Raw genomic sequence first — 14843 nt, forward strand, 5'->3', positions numbered from 1 at the left:
CTCACTGGGAAATGATTCATGAAAAGGCTCCAGCCTTGGTGCCCCTCCCACAAGGGTCAGAGTTCTAGAAGCAAGTCTCTGCTGGACCGTGTACTCCCTGAGACAGTTCTCTCTTCCCAGCTATTGCCACTGGCTGGAGCATAAGTAAGTTCGGCCAGAGTGGAAGCAGGGAGACTAGTTAAAGCAAACGTCTAGATAAGACATTTTGGTGACTTTGACTAGGTTGCTGGCAGTGCTGATGGGGAGAAGTGACTAGATTTGAGATACATTTTATCTCTCTTTTTAAGTTTTTTTCCTTGTGATGAGAACTTTTTAAAAAATTAGTTTATCTTTGACTGCGCTGGGCCTACGTTGCTGTGCTTGGGCTTTTGTTGCAGTGAGCGGGGGCTACTCTTCAGCTGTGGTGCGTGGGTTTTTCTTTGCAGCGGCTTCTCTTGTTGCAGAGCACGGGGCTTCAGGAGTTACGGTTTGCGGGCTCAGTAGTTTCAGCTCTCGGGTTCTAGAGTGTAGGTTCAGTGGTTGTAGTGCATGGGCTTAGCTGCCCTGCGGCATGCGGAATCTTTCCAGACCAGGGATGGAACCCACGTCCCCTGCACTGGCAGGCACAGATTCCTAACCACTGGACCACCAGGAAAGTCCAAGATGCATTTTAAAGACAGAGGTGACAGGACTTACAAAGTGGATACTGCAAGTGAGAGCAAAGGAAACATCAAGGATGACGTCTGGGTTTTCGGATAGATCTTGAATAGACAATGGTGACGTTTACTAAGAGAAAGATTAAAGAAGGGAGAGGCTTCAGGGACAGAATTACGAGAGCTCTTTGATTTTATGATGCTTGACCTTATGTGTCAACTTGACTAGTCCTTGGGGTGCCAGCTATTTATGTTTTGCACTAGGTGTGTCTGTGAGGGTGTTTCTGGATGCAGCTAACATTTGAAGCAGTCAACTGAGTGAAGGGAACTGCCCTCCCAACATAGGTGGGTTTCACCTAATCAGCTGAAGATTTGAAAAGAACAAAAAACCTGAGTAAGAGAACTCTTTCTGCTTAAATGCTGTGTTTCCTTTTCCTGTCCTTGAGCTCAGACTGAAACATCAGCCCTTCTTGGATCTAGAGCTTGTTAACTGCAGATCTTGGGACTTCTTAATCTTCATTAACTGTGTGAGCCAATTCCTTATAACAGATTTCTTTAGCTATCGATATATCTGTTTCTGTATCTCTACCTCCTGTTGGTTCTTTTCTCTGGCGAACACTAATAAGATTTGATAGGTTTGAGGTGGCTAGTTCCATCCAAGAGAAGGTATCCCATCGGTAGTTGGATATACAAGTCTGGAGTAGCAAACAGAGCAGAGCTAGAAATACAAACTTGGGATCATTGGTGGTATTTGGAGCCTCTGGTCAAGATGAGATCATGAGAGAGAGGGTTTGGTATGAGAAGAAAAGAGGCTCAGGATAGAGCCCAGATGCGTTCTCATCCTTAGAGAGCTGGTAGAGAGAAGCAGCCAGTGAAGGAGATTGGGAATGTTGGCTAACGAGGATGGATGAACCCTAGGAGTAGATTTCTTTCTTTCGTTCAAAAGATTTTTTAATTTTTAAAATCACAGTTGTACACTGTCATGGTTTTTAAAGTCAAGTTGTTCTACAAGAGTTGCCATGAAAAATAATAGTGAGGAGCCCCATCCTGCCCCCATTACTGACCCCTCATTCCCAGAAGCAACTTTCAACTCTTTCAACTGTTTCTTCTGGCATTTACTGCCTTCATTTCTCATAAGCTGGTTTATCTGCCATTTCTTAATTTTTCTGCTTTGATATGTATAGACTTCCTTCTCCTAAAGATTTACTCTCTACGCCCACCCACACTCACCCCCACACCTACTCACACACGTGTACTCACATAGACACACAGGGTTCTTCACTGTCCTCTAATTACAATTACATCGCCTGTTTTGGTTAAACCAGTATATAGTGTTTTAATTATTCTGACTTTGCAAATGTTATTCATAGCTGAGCCACATAGTATACTGTGGTTCAGCTCAGTTCAGTTCAATCGTTCAGTTGTGTCCAACGCTTGCGACCCCATGGACTGCAGCACGCCAGGCCTCCCTGTACATCAGCAACTCCCGGAGCTTGCTCAAACTCATGTCCATTGAGTCGGTGATGCCATCCAACCATCTCATCCTCTGTCGTCCCCTTCTCTTCCCGCCTTCAATCTTTCCCAGCATCAGGATCTTTCCCAATATGTCAGTTCTTCACATCAGGTAGCCAAAGTACTGGAGTTTCAGCTTCAGCATCAGTCCTTCCAATGAATATTCAGAACTGATTTCCTATGATTATGTTTCCTTTTTTTAATATGACCTCTGGTTTTCCCTGGAATTAGTAATTGTCTACATTTAAGGCCTTCCCTGGCAGTCTTGTGGTTAGGACCCTGCGCTTCCCATTAGGATCCCACATACTGTCTGGCACACCTCTACCCCCCGGCTTCCAAAAAAAGAGAAAAGAAATAATTGTCTTCATTTAAAAGGTTTGGGGGGAATTCTGCCTATTTCTAATTCATCCGTAGACTCTCTATTAGAAGTTAAAGCCTCCTATCACTTTCACAAATGTCAGGTGACTTATCAGTCTCAGTTTTCCTCTGCAATGTATTTCCAGGGTCTCTATGCACTCCTGCCCTAATCTAGGCTGGTTGCTGTTGTCCTGAGATTGATTTTCATGGTCATCTTGGAAAGTCCTTTCCCCACCTCCCTGTGTTAGAGCTCCTATTTCTTGGACCCCATATTTTCCTTTATTAAAAGTTTATTCCTTAGTTTTGAGGAAGTATATCCTCTATTAACTTTCCTGAAGACACTTACATGAGAGGCCAGTTCTTTGAGACCTTGTGTCTGTAGCTTTAAAAGTTTTTTGGTTAGATATGATGTTACAGTCTGGCAATAATTTTCCCTCAAATTTAAGGCCTCGCTCCATTGTTTTCTAGTTTCCTGTACTGCTGTTGAGAAGTTACTATTATTCTCTTTAAATGTCACCTGCTTCTCCCTTTGTCTGTCTGTCTGTCTATTTCTCTCTCTCTCCACCTAACCAGTCTCTAAAAGTTGAAATGGAACACAAACAAATCGGGTTTGTTGGGGGACAGTGAGCAGAGATGAAGGTAGAGAAAGTAAATTCCAAAAGAAAGACTTAGACTTGAAGTCCCTGCTACAAATCAGACACAACTGCTCTATAAAAAGGGAACACATAGCTGGAGTGTAGCTCACAGCACTTCAAGATAATCTTATCAATGTCCTGATTCTTTTCATTATGAGATTACTCAGTTGACCTGAGCTAGTAACCCTGCTATTAGTTGGGTACCTTATTATATGATTATATAACCCCAAGAAGGTTTAGAATTAAATATAGCAATGGGGAACTAAATCAAACCCATAGTACTAATATTTTTAGTATCAACCTTAAAGTGTAAGACAATCTGCATGTGTTTGTTATTTATGTGCAGTGTCTGTAATAAAAATAGAAGCTATACTCTAGACAATCTGACAGATTACCTCGTGATTTCAATTTGACATGTGTAATTAACTTTATATTTATGATTTTAAAGTGACGGTGCAAGAGAATTTGCTTAAGTGTGTAAGCTGCATTGATTGTATTAAGAGAACCGTGGTATAAGTCTGTCCTCTGAGGTGGCAGGGGTCTTTGTGAGGGTCTCATGACAGTTCCTTCTGCTGCCATCAGCTGTCGTGGGCTGAGCTCCTCTCCCTTTACCAAATGAACCCCAACGGGCTAAGGGCACAATAGCCAAAGCACAGTGGAGAAGTGTGGAGAATAAAATATTTAAACGCAAATGTGCTAAAGGCTGGAGGAGAGATCAATTGGCACACTTATTCTGTGAAGGACCAGATTATAAATATTTTACTCTTTGCAGTCCAGGAGGCAAAACTGAGGCTATAGCTCTGAAAAAGGTAACCAGTAAAAAGTGTAACAACCATTATTAGCTCTAGGACTGTATAAAAACAGGCAACAGTCTGGATTTGGCCTACAAACCATACTTTGGCAATTTCTGGGCATAAAAATTAAAAGGATATTAAAAGGATAATAAAAAGGAAATAAACACAGAAAATAGAAAACAGTTAAATACCTGAAATTCCTGGTATAACTCACGGGAATTCATATGAGATTCCCTGTACTGGAAGTATTTTTTCTACTGAATACTTTTCTACTGAATACTGAAACACAACTAGAGAAGCTTTGATCAAAGCCCACAACTGATACCAACTTGAGGAAGGTGGGTGGACCATTTGGAAAAGGTTTTTATCTCTCAGCCAGATCCCAAATTATGCAGACTCTTCAAATGTATGTATATTCACTACCTACCATTTCATGTGCTGTGCTGAGTACTAGAAATACAGCAGTGAGCAAGACTGGGTCCCTGGTAGAAGGAGCTTTATGCTTTGGTTGGGAGAACTGGGACAAGGACACAAGTTATTTCTGCTGAAGTGCAGTAACTGTTCTGATAGCAGGAGGAATGTGCATGGGGGCATCTACTGTGTCTAGTGTTTAGGGATCAGGAGAGACTTCCTGGTGGAGATGATGTCCAAAACTGAAGCCTGAAGGATGAGAACAAAGTAGCAAGAGAAAGAACCTGGCAGGTGCAACTTAGCAATGTGCAAGGTTCCAGAGGTGTAGGGAGCAATAGCACGTTCAGGGAGCTGCAGCTTCATACAAACACTCGGAGACTTACACAAAAGACGGGCTTTCCAAAGAGGACCCATGGGACTTCCCTGGTGATCCAGTGGTTAAGACTGCACTTCCAATACAGGGGGTGCAGTTCAGTTGCTGGTTGGGGAACTAAGAACCTGCCACCCTGTATGATCACCCCCCACCCCTCAAAATGAGAGCTTCTGTAACCAAGAAAAACATATGCCAAAAGCCACATTTCCATGGAATATAATTTATCAAACCTCAGCACTATTGCCATTTTTGATAATTCTTTGTTGTGGGAGGCCTTTTCTAGGCATTGTAGGGTGTTTAGCAGCATGGCTGGCCCCTACCCCATAGATGCCTGTAGTATTACTCAGTTATGACAACCAAAAAACATCTCCAGACATTGCCTATCTCCTGGGGCTGGTTAATAACTACTGCTGTAAGATATAAGGATAAAGAATTTTACCAGCTCATTCCAAGCATACCAGTTGGGAACACTGCCCATCCAGCTGTTGTTGTTAGGAGTAGCTATGGCTCATTACTGCTCCACTTTGCCAGGGGGCAAGGTGACCAGATGTCTCAGATACAACTTCTCTTCCTCCTCTTCCCCCTCCCACCACCAATCACTGAAATCCACCCTGAAAGTGGTCTGATTCAGGCCTTTCATTCTGCATGCCACCAAGCATCCAAAAAAACCCAGAGACTCCTTCCTGACAAGATGTAGGGTCACACACACAAAGGGCCGTTATAGGGCAAATGTGAAAGCAAAGAATAGGTGAAAAATTAGTTGTGTTTAGCAGGGACTGGCACTGAGTAGTTAGATTTGTTTCTAGACTTACCGTGTCATTTGTTATTCTTGTTTTTTCTAAACTGGTTATGATGATGTCACCATGTTAGTATTCCCTAGAGCAATCATTTCCGACATGTGGATCAAGACCGTTGGGGGAACCCAAGGTTATTCAGAGGGTCCTCAATTCAATGTGAATTTTCCTGATAGATGCTGAAAGTACTACCATTAATTTTACAGGAATGCCCGTCTTTTTAAAAATTTAGTTTACATTACAGAGGGATCTTTATACTTGAAAGGGATCTTCATGCTAAATATAAATGACATCATGTGTGTAGTACTAAAGATGATGTGCATATTAGCAGAGGCTGGTGGGGCACAGGGAAATAGTGGAGTCTGGCTCTCTAAGGAATCTGTAGGAAAGGGTGTGTCACACAGTCCTGAGACTGGAAAGGACTTGGTGGGATGACAGTGCAGGCAGAAGAAGTCATGTTCTTTTTTCCTGCCCTAGAAAGGACAGCATCCCAATGACTGTCCCCACAGGCTGGGGATTACCTTTGTTTTTATGGCAGGAATCACGTGATACCTCAAACAGGTCCAAACTGTATTGACATCAAAACAGCGAGTGGACAAAACTCCAGGGTCTCACTTAGAACTCAAGTTGGAGTGTGGACATAGGGTTGTTGAAGCCCAGCCCAGGGCTTGAGCTAAAGAAATAGAAAAGGGATAAGAGAGAGAGGGCTCTGGCATAGACCAGTTACTCCTGCAGCCTCAATTACCTCATCTATAACATAGAAATAATGCCTTTCAGCATGAATGAACCATTGAATATAAAGATTCCTGGAAGAAGGCTTTGTATCAATAAATGCAGGGTTTTTAAAATTAATTAATTAATTTATTTGACTGTGTCTGCTCTTAGTTGTGACACTCAGTCGGACCGAAACGACTTAACAGCAGCAGCAGCCTTCAGAACTGTGAGAGAGTCAACCCCTGTTTTTTTTTTAACTATCTTGTTTGTGGTAATTTATTAAGGCAGCCCCAAGAAACGAATTCACTGGCTCACAGCCAGCGGGGACCAGAAATATGCCAACAGCCCTGTGAGGGAGCTTGAAAGAGGATATTCCTACAGCCGGTTGAGTTTGGAGGCAGATCTTCCCTCAGTCCAGTCTTGAGAGGACTGCAGTCCAGAGTGCCATAGTAAATACATTCTTGTGAGAATCCTGGAGCAGAACTACCTACCTCAGCCCTTCTTGGATTTCTGATGCACAGAGATTGTGAAGGAATATATGTTTGTTGTTTAAAGCTGCAAAACATAACCCTACAGCAAAAATAATAAACGAATGCATATTCTCAATTTTGGGGGGAGTGGCAGAATAAACTAGAAACTAATGACAGTGGTTAGTGATAGGTGCTGAGTGGGAACAGAGCACAGGGAACAGGAAGGGAGAGTTCCTCCTCTGAAAACGTTTGGAAGATTTGATTTTGAACCAAGTGAACGCTTTATACATTCCAAAAATAGAGCTAGATAAGAAAGATGAAAAAAGCAAACTAAAATTATGCAAATAAAAATAACAAACCTAACACTATATCATAGGGTATCACACAGAAAACACAACCATATTGCAAAGCAGATGAATGCAAGTAACTTTTGATCACCATCCTCTCCCTTTACACCTTTGGGAAGAGATGTATTTACAAAGATACAAAAAGTGCAAAGAAATCTTAAACTTAGGTTTGCTACTGGTGTTAGTATCAAAGGCACAGCTCTTTCGTCTATATTGTAGGATAGAATAAACCAGTAAATATATTGATGCTGACGAGAACCAGGGTTTTCCTGCATTTTTACCTCTCCCCACCATGTTTACTGTTTTTGACATCATATTTTACATCTTTTTCTTAGTAACCGGGTTTTTCACTGTGGGAGAAGAGAAATATAAAATGGAAAGAGGAAGGCTAGAATGAACCTCGAGATGCTGACTTTTTAATTGGAGGTATCAATATGAACTCATGATTTTAAAATATATCTGGGTCAAGAGTATACTGTTTAGTGTTTTATAGCTCTGTGAATATATATACACTTGGTCCACTGAAAGGGCCTAGAAGAAATAACATCCCAATAGCAATGAGCACCCTGAACACTAAGATCTAATTTTCCAAGTACCTGCTGCTAAGTCGCTTCAGTCGTGTCCGACTCTGTGCGATCCCATCGATGGCAGCCCACCAGGCTCCGCCATCCCTGGGATTCTCCAGGCAAGAACACTGGAGTGGGTTGCCACTTCCTTCTCCAGTGCATGAAAGGGTAAAGTGAAAGTGAAGTCGCTCGGTCATGTCCGACTCTTAGCGACCCCATGGACTGTAGCCTACCAGGCTCCTCCGTCCATGGGATTTTCCAGGCAAGAGTACTGGAGTGGGGTGCCATTGCCTTCTCCATTCCAAGTACCATTTCCTACTAAAAGAAACTAAGGTTTCTCTGCATCAGGCAGAGAAAATGCAAGGAGAGCTAGGAGGTCCTTTGTCAGAAAACAAGATAGTGTTCAAAGACTGAGCGATTGATTGATAGGATGGGGACTTCCCTGGTTTCCAGGGACTAAGACTTGGCTGATCCCAATGCAGGGGGTCTGGGTTCTATCCCTGGTCAGGGAACTAGATCCCACAGGCTGCAACTGAGACCTAGCACAGCCAAATAAACAAATATTAAAAAAAAAAAGATAACAGGATATATGTAAGGAAAGCACGGGAAGGGGCTTTCACAGGTCACAAAAGGGAAATTCAACCACCACAAATAATATTGGTAGTTGGTTATAACAACTGGATTAAACTGAATTTTAAAGAACGCCAGAGTTCATGCTGTTATTCAAAAGAAGAGGAGACTTGTGAAGGGGAAGACAAGGAGGAGAAACAAAATACAGGTATCATCTGTTGCAGAGGGAGAGAGGGTCTTTGTGGAGGACTGCCAGACCACCCTTGACCAAGTGATCAGGCTTGACATGGACACAGAAGGATAAGGTACCTCTGGATGGAAATAGCATCACCTCTGACTTCTCTTACTAAAAAGTTTGACTTGCATCTAATCATAAACAATTCAATAACCCCATACTCTTAACAGTCTACTATTGTCCTGGACTTTTCAAATATGTCAAAGTAATGAAAGATTTTTTCAGAGTACTGGAATTCCCGGTTGCCTAGTGGTTAGGACTGGGTGTTTTCCAAACCTGCCAGGTTTGGATCCAGGGTTGGAAAACAAAGATCCTACAAGCCAGCTTAAAAAAAAAAAAAAAGTGAGTGCTAGTACTAGGGTAATCCCGGGTAGATCTTGAACTGAAAAATTAAAAAATATGTGTGTGTGTTTGTGCCTTTAGGGACAACAAAAGAAATTTAAATATGGACAGTATATTGGGTTTGACTGAAACGGTACTAAATTTCTTGCTTGTCCTAGTGGTTAAGTATTTGGGGGGCGAAGCAGTGTTGTTTGCAACATTCCAATAATTGAGGGTGAAAAAAAAAACCCTATACAGTGAAAGAGAACGCAAATATTGTGAAATGCTAGCATTAAATTAAGTGCAGAGTCTACTGTACAAGTCTTCAGTTGGTTTATAAATTTTCACATTAAAAAGCCGGGTTTTAAATAAAAAACGAGCAAGTTTACTTCTGATCGCAGAGGGCTCTTCCATGGCTCTAAGTTTCTGTTTCACTGCGGCGTTGATCTCGAGGCCGTAGGAGGCGTCACCGCGACCTGGGCAGCTCCCACCCCCGCCAGAGACAAAGCCCGGGGTCCAGCCTGTCTACAGCCTGGTGGCCCCCTGCAGCCTGGGACGCGGCCTGGGCGTGGCCTGTGCCGGGAGCGGCCAATAGGAGCCGAGCCGGCGGGCGGGGCCGCGCGCAGGCCCCTGGGCCACCCCCTCCTCCTTGCTTCCTCTGTTCCAGCTCCCGCGCCGCCGCCGGTTCTACCGGCTGCAGACCCCGGGACGGAAGAGGCGCAGGGCCGCCGCCGCCCGGTAAGTGCCTGGCCTTCCGGTCGTGGCAGCGCCGGTCGCCCCTCCTCCGGCCCGCCCCTCATTGCCCCGAGGCGCCCAGAACCACCGGCGCCGGACTGCCTGGTCGGCCGCGGCCAGGGGGCTGGGGATCGGGGCCGGGTCCCGGAGAGCCCCGGCGCGGGTGGGGCCTTCCTGGGGCTACTTCTGCTCTCCGGCTCGCGTGCTGGGCCTGGCTCGGTGGGGCGCGAGGTTCCGGGGTGCGCCCCCCTCCTGGTGCTGCCGCTGCCTGCGGTCGGGCCGATGCTGCAGGAGGGCCGGTTCCTGGCTCTCATCACTCGGCGGCGTAGGGGGTGATTTCTCTCCCAGCGTCACCGAGATCAGATGCGAGGCCCGTCTTGCATGCCGGCGTGTGCGCCCTTGTAGCCGCGGTGCGTTTCACCTGCCTCTGCATCGCTCACACCTGCGATTCATTCAAGAGCGTGCAACCGGGACCGGGCGAGCTGCGTACTCCGGGAAAGGGCCCTCTCCTTTGAGTTGCTCCTGGAACACGCCAGGTTGGCTCACGTTTTCATGGACTGGTGGAATTCATTTGCTCGGAAAGTTAATGTAGCTAAGGGTTTTAGCATAGTTCTAGGTGTGATTAATTTCGTGTACAGCGGTTGCAATGACATTGTTCCTGCGCAAGAATTGCTAAAAGTGTCGTAGCCCTGCGAGAGTCTGGCTTCGTGCTCCTCCTGTGGCGAGAAAAGTTGAAAGGCGTAAATTTTGCTCTTGATTTTGCCGCTGCCAAGCTCTGTGGCTCAGTTAATTCATATGAAATAAGTTAGATTCCTAAGACTCTTTTAAAATCCCACGTTTTATGAGTCTCATGAGCTTGTTTTTCGTCCTGTACCTTTAAAAAGAATGGGAAATAGGAAAAATCCATGGAAGACAGCCCTGCGGGGAACCAAGCTTTTGAGCGCACCGAAGTTTAGAGACTGGATTGCGGTTTAAGATTGGGAACTGAAAAGGAAGCACTGTAATACTGAAAGCACTTACCCAGAGTTAATTATATAAGAGAAACTTGGAAAGCTGTCAGAAGTTCCAGCAGCAATCGCTGTACTTAATTACCTTGCTTTGCAGCTGTAAGAAGATAAATGCTAAAGTTATAGAAAATGTAATAGGTTATGTAACCTATCTTAAGTGTAGAGAGCATGCTTTGGAATTCTTGATTTATATAGACATTTCTGCTCAGGAAACGCTTTTTTGTTTGTTTCTTAATAGTTAAGAAATGTTTATATACCCCCCTCAGGAAAATCATACGTTTATTTTGAATATGTTGACTTCCTACCCTCCCACTCACTGCTTTTTATTGTATTCTTATTATTTGCGCCAATGTTGTTGTTTTTTTTTTTAAACAGCCTTTGGAAAATAGTGTTTGGCTTTGTAGTACACGGAGCAGCTTTCTCTCAGGGAGAGCTTAGTTTGAGTCCTTCATAGCTGTGTGACTTGGCAAAATCACTTTCCCTCTCTGAGGCTGGTGGTCCTCAGTTGTGAAACGTGATGATGATACCTATTGCATAAGGTCATGAAGGTTAACCAGAATCTTTTATGTGGAAAACACCAGGTATTAATAATGACAGCCATTGTTAGTGCTGTGTTCACAGCTCGGAGAAGTGGTCTCTGGGTTTTAGTTTAGCTAGAAGGTAGGGCCGGAAGAAGAGAGAAAGTGATAAGTGATCAACAGCCACGTCCCATGCAGGACGCTGGGATTTTTGCAAGTTGTAAGTCCCTCCCTGAATCTCAGGCTGAACTACTGCTCAAACACTAGTGATTGCTAAGGGACACTTCAGTCTCCCTGACTGTGTTGGCCTTCAGTCTTGGCACTTGAGTAGAGTTGGGATTTCGCCAAAAATTAAACTAGCAAGTTAAGGAACGTGTGTGAGGAGAACCCCTCCAAAGGGAGCTCCAAAACAAAGAAATGGTTGAAATGTGGAACAGAGGTTTCAGCCCCAGGTAACTGAAGCCCTGTTACAGCTAGCCTTGGCCAGTACGCTTACTGGACCTATGGACTCCTATTCCAGTATTAACCAGAACCTCTTGTTTGGATGCTTGCCTAATTACTGATGCTCTTGGGTTGTTATTTAAGCTGAGTTATTCTTTCTTTGACTCTGCAAACAATAACCTGGGAAGGCGCGGTAGTCTTAACTGCTCAGGCATCTAGTCCTAGCTTTGGGAAAGGGAAAGAAGAGCCCCAAAGTTATTTTTACCCTACTTTCAGGTAGCTTTTTAACCTCGTATTAGTAGTGGAGTAGAAGGTACTTTCGTACAATTTAACCAAGGATGCCAGAGGGGCTCTGGTTTGCGGAAGATAAGGCATTGCCCCAAAGTTATTTTTACCCTACTTTCAGGTAACTTTTTAACCTCGTATTAGTAGTGGAATAGAAGGTACTTTCGTACAGTTTAACCAGGGATGCCAGAGGGGCTCTGGTTTGCGGAAGGTAAGGTATTGTGAGGGTACATCTGCATAGGAATTCATGGGTGTGTGCTTCATCCTCTGTGATTCAAGACCATGGGAGGCAACTCCACTGCAGTGTGGCACCCTAGCTGAGTATTTGCATATGCGTATAACCCAGAACCTCTGGGTTTAACATTCTAACTAAAAAACCTAACATGAAAGCTGACAGGAAAAAAAAAAGGAGCCAAATCTCATTAGAACTAAACTAGCAAAACAGAAGTATTGACAGGAAACCAGATGATTTAATGGGTGAGGTGGCATGAAGTCATATACGATTCAGTTTTTAAAAAACATTTTTAATTAGAGATCAGATAAAATCCATTTCCGATACATTTTTGCTGACGTTTTAGAGGATATCTTTTGTGATTGTGTGTGTGTATATTTTGTATGTATGCATTTTCAGTACACTGTAGAAAAAAATCACTGCTAAATAAAGAACTGTCTGTAGTGTCATCACTACCTGATCAACTACCTAAGTTATTTAAGTGATAAGTATCATTATTTGACTCACTGATGCTTGGGGATGCGCCTGAGGCCCTCATTCACTGGGTGGGGCCCTAGTATCTGTACTTCTAAGAAGCTCCTCAGACAGGTTAGGAGCTCCTTAAAAGGAGTCCTGTGTTCCACTCAGCACATACAGTGTCACAGCCAAGAAAATAATCAGAGAGGCCATGAGGGGTGGGGAATGGTTAATGATGTCCTTTTGGAGTTGTTAGTTACAGCAGGCAATGGCACCCCACTCCAGTACTCTTGCCTGGAAAATCCCATGGACGGAGGAGCCTGGTAGGCTGCAGCCCATGGGGTCGCTAAGAGTCGGACACAACCGAGCAACTTCACTTTCACTTTTCCCTTTCATGCACTGGAGAAGGAAATGGCAACCCACCCTAGGGACGGCGGAGCCTGGTGGGCTGTTGTCTATGGGGTCGCACAGAGTCGGACACGACTGAAGCGACTTAGCAGCAGCAGCAGCAGCAGTTACAGCAGGCAGGTGGTTAGGTGTGAGTAGAGACGTGGGGGCAGGGAGCAGGAAATCAAGCATCTTGTAAACAGCGAGGGTCCGTAGGCAGATAAAGGAAAGCAGGAACCCTCAGAATGACAGGAAACGACACCATTTGGGGTGATGAGGGTCAGAAAAGCAGACAAAGAAAGGTTTGAATGGTGGGAATCACCTGCATCCAACCTTTGCTCACCGTGCTCTCTTTACAATAGGGCCTCCCTGTGGCTCAGTAGTTAAGAGCCACTGCCTGCCAGTGCAGGAGATGCAGATTCGTCCCAGTGGGGAAGATCCCCTGGAGAAGGAAGTGGCAACCCACTCCAGTATTCTTGCCTGGAGGATTCCACGGACAGGGGAGCCTGGTGTGGGCTACAGTCCTTGGGGTCCCAAAGAGTCAGACCTGACTGAGCAACTCAACAACAGCAAAGTCTCACAGATGAGAAGTACCCATCTTGCACTGATGCCATGACACTTCTGATCCGAGCTAAATCCCTAAGACAAAAATCCTTCTTCCCCTCCGGAAAATGGGGCTGGGATGAAAATCAGGGAATGTGACCCCCGGGCTCGTGCTTCTCCAGTGACTATTCCGCCGCTTCATTTGTATGCTCCTCATCACCAGCTTGCCAAAGAAAGTGTGGGTGGCAGCTCTTCACCTGTAAGCCTGCTCTCCCTCTTTGCTTAAATAACCTTTCACTTTACTTTCTTAATTTCTCTGCTTCATCTCCAAATTCTTTCGTTATGAAGAAAGAACCGCCGATTCAGTGACCACAGGGTGATGCAATATTTTGGAACTAGATAGAGGCGCTGGGGGTGCAGCACTGTGAAGGTGCGAAGAGCCACTGAGTTGTTTGCTCTGATACTTTGTTTCTAGTATGTGAATTTTGCCTCAGTAAAAAAAACTCTGGGAAAAATAATACTCTCTGTATACTGTGTATTGGAAAAATTAATTATCCCTATTCAGATTGATTGAGAAATATCAATAACCTCAGATACGCAGATGACACCACCCTTATGGCAGAAAGTGAAAGACAACTGAAGAGCCTCTTGATGAAAGTGAAAGCGGAGAGTGAAAAAGCTTAAAGCTCAACATTCAGAAAACTAAGATCGTGGATCTGGTCCAATCACTTCATTGCAAATAGGTGGAGAAACAGTGGAAACAGTGAAAGACTTTATTTTTGGGGCTCCAAAATTACTGCAGATAGTGATCGCAGCCATGAAATTAAAAGACACTTGTTCCTTGGAAGGAAAGTTATGACCAACCTAGATAGCATATTAAAAAGCAGAGGCATTACTTTGCTGACAGGTCTGTCTAGTCAAAGCTAGCTATGGTTTTTTCCAGTAGTCATGTATGGATGCGAGAGTTGGATCATAAAGAAAGCTGAGCACCAAAGAATTGATGCTTTTGAACAATGGTGCTGGAGAAGACTCTTGAGAGTCCCTTGGACAGCAAGGAGATCCAACCAGTCAATCCTAAAGGAAATCAGTCCTGAATGTTCATTGGAAGGACTGATGCTGAAGCTGCAACTCCAATACTTTGGCCACCTGATGCGCAGAACTGACTCACTGGTAAAGACCCTGATGCTGGGAAAGATTAGGAGGAGAAGGGGACGATAGAGGATGAGATGGTTGGACGGCATCACCGACTCAATGGACATGAGTTTGACCAAGCTCCAGGAGTTGGTGATGGACAGGGAAGCCTGGTGTGCTGCAGTCCATGGAGTCACAAAGTTGGACACGACTGAGCGGCTGAACTGACTGTTTCAAATTGATTACCTTCTGAGTATTGTTAGGAGCTTCCCTGGTGGCTCAGATGGTTAAAGTGTCTGCTTGCAATATAGGAGACCCAGGTTCGATCCCTGGGTCAGGAAGATCCCCTGGAGAAGGAAATGGCAACCCACTCCAGT

At 44.5% G+C, this 14843-nt stretch overlaps 1 protein-coding gene across 3 annotated transcripts in view; it reads left to right on the top strand.

Annotated features, from left to right (window-relative positions):
- Nucleotides 1–14843, top strand: part of SLC25A30 (solute carrier family 25 member 30) — a 107945-nt gene that overhangs the window by 75343 nt on the left and 17759 nt on the right. The window contains exon 1 of one of the 3 annotated variants that reach the window (XM_081547364.1): nt 9415–9469. The exons of the other annotated variants lie outside the window; for them this stretch is intronic. The gene's annotated coding sequence lies outside the window, so the exon portion shown is untranslated. Of the gene's footprint in view, nt 1–9414; nt 9470–14843 lie in introns of those variants that run through there. 3 annotated transcript variants of the gene reach the window in all.

This window comes from Giraffa tippelskirchi, chromosome 12 (assembly GCF_054371585.1).
Source record: "Giraffa tippelskirchi isolate mGirTip1 chromosome 12, T2T-mGirTip1v1.2.pri, whole genome shotgun sequence".
NCBI classification, from domain to species: domain Eukaryota; kingdom Metazoa; phylum Chordata; class Mammalia; order Artiodactyla; family Giraffidae; genus Giraffa; species Giraffa tippelskirchi.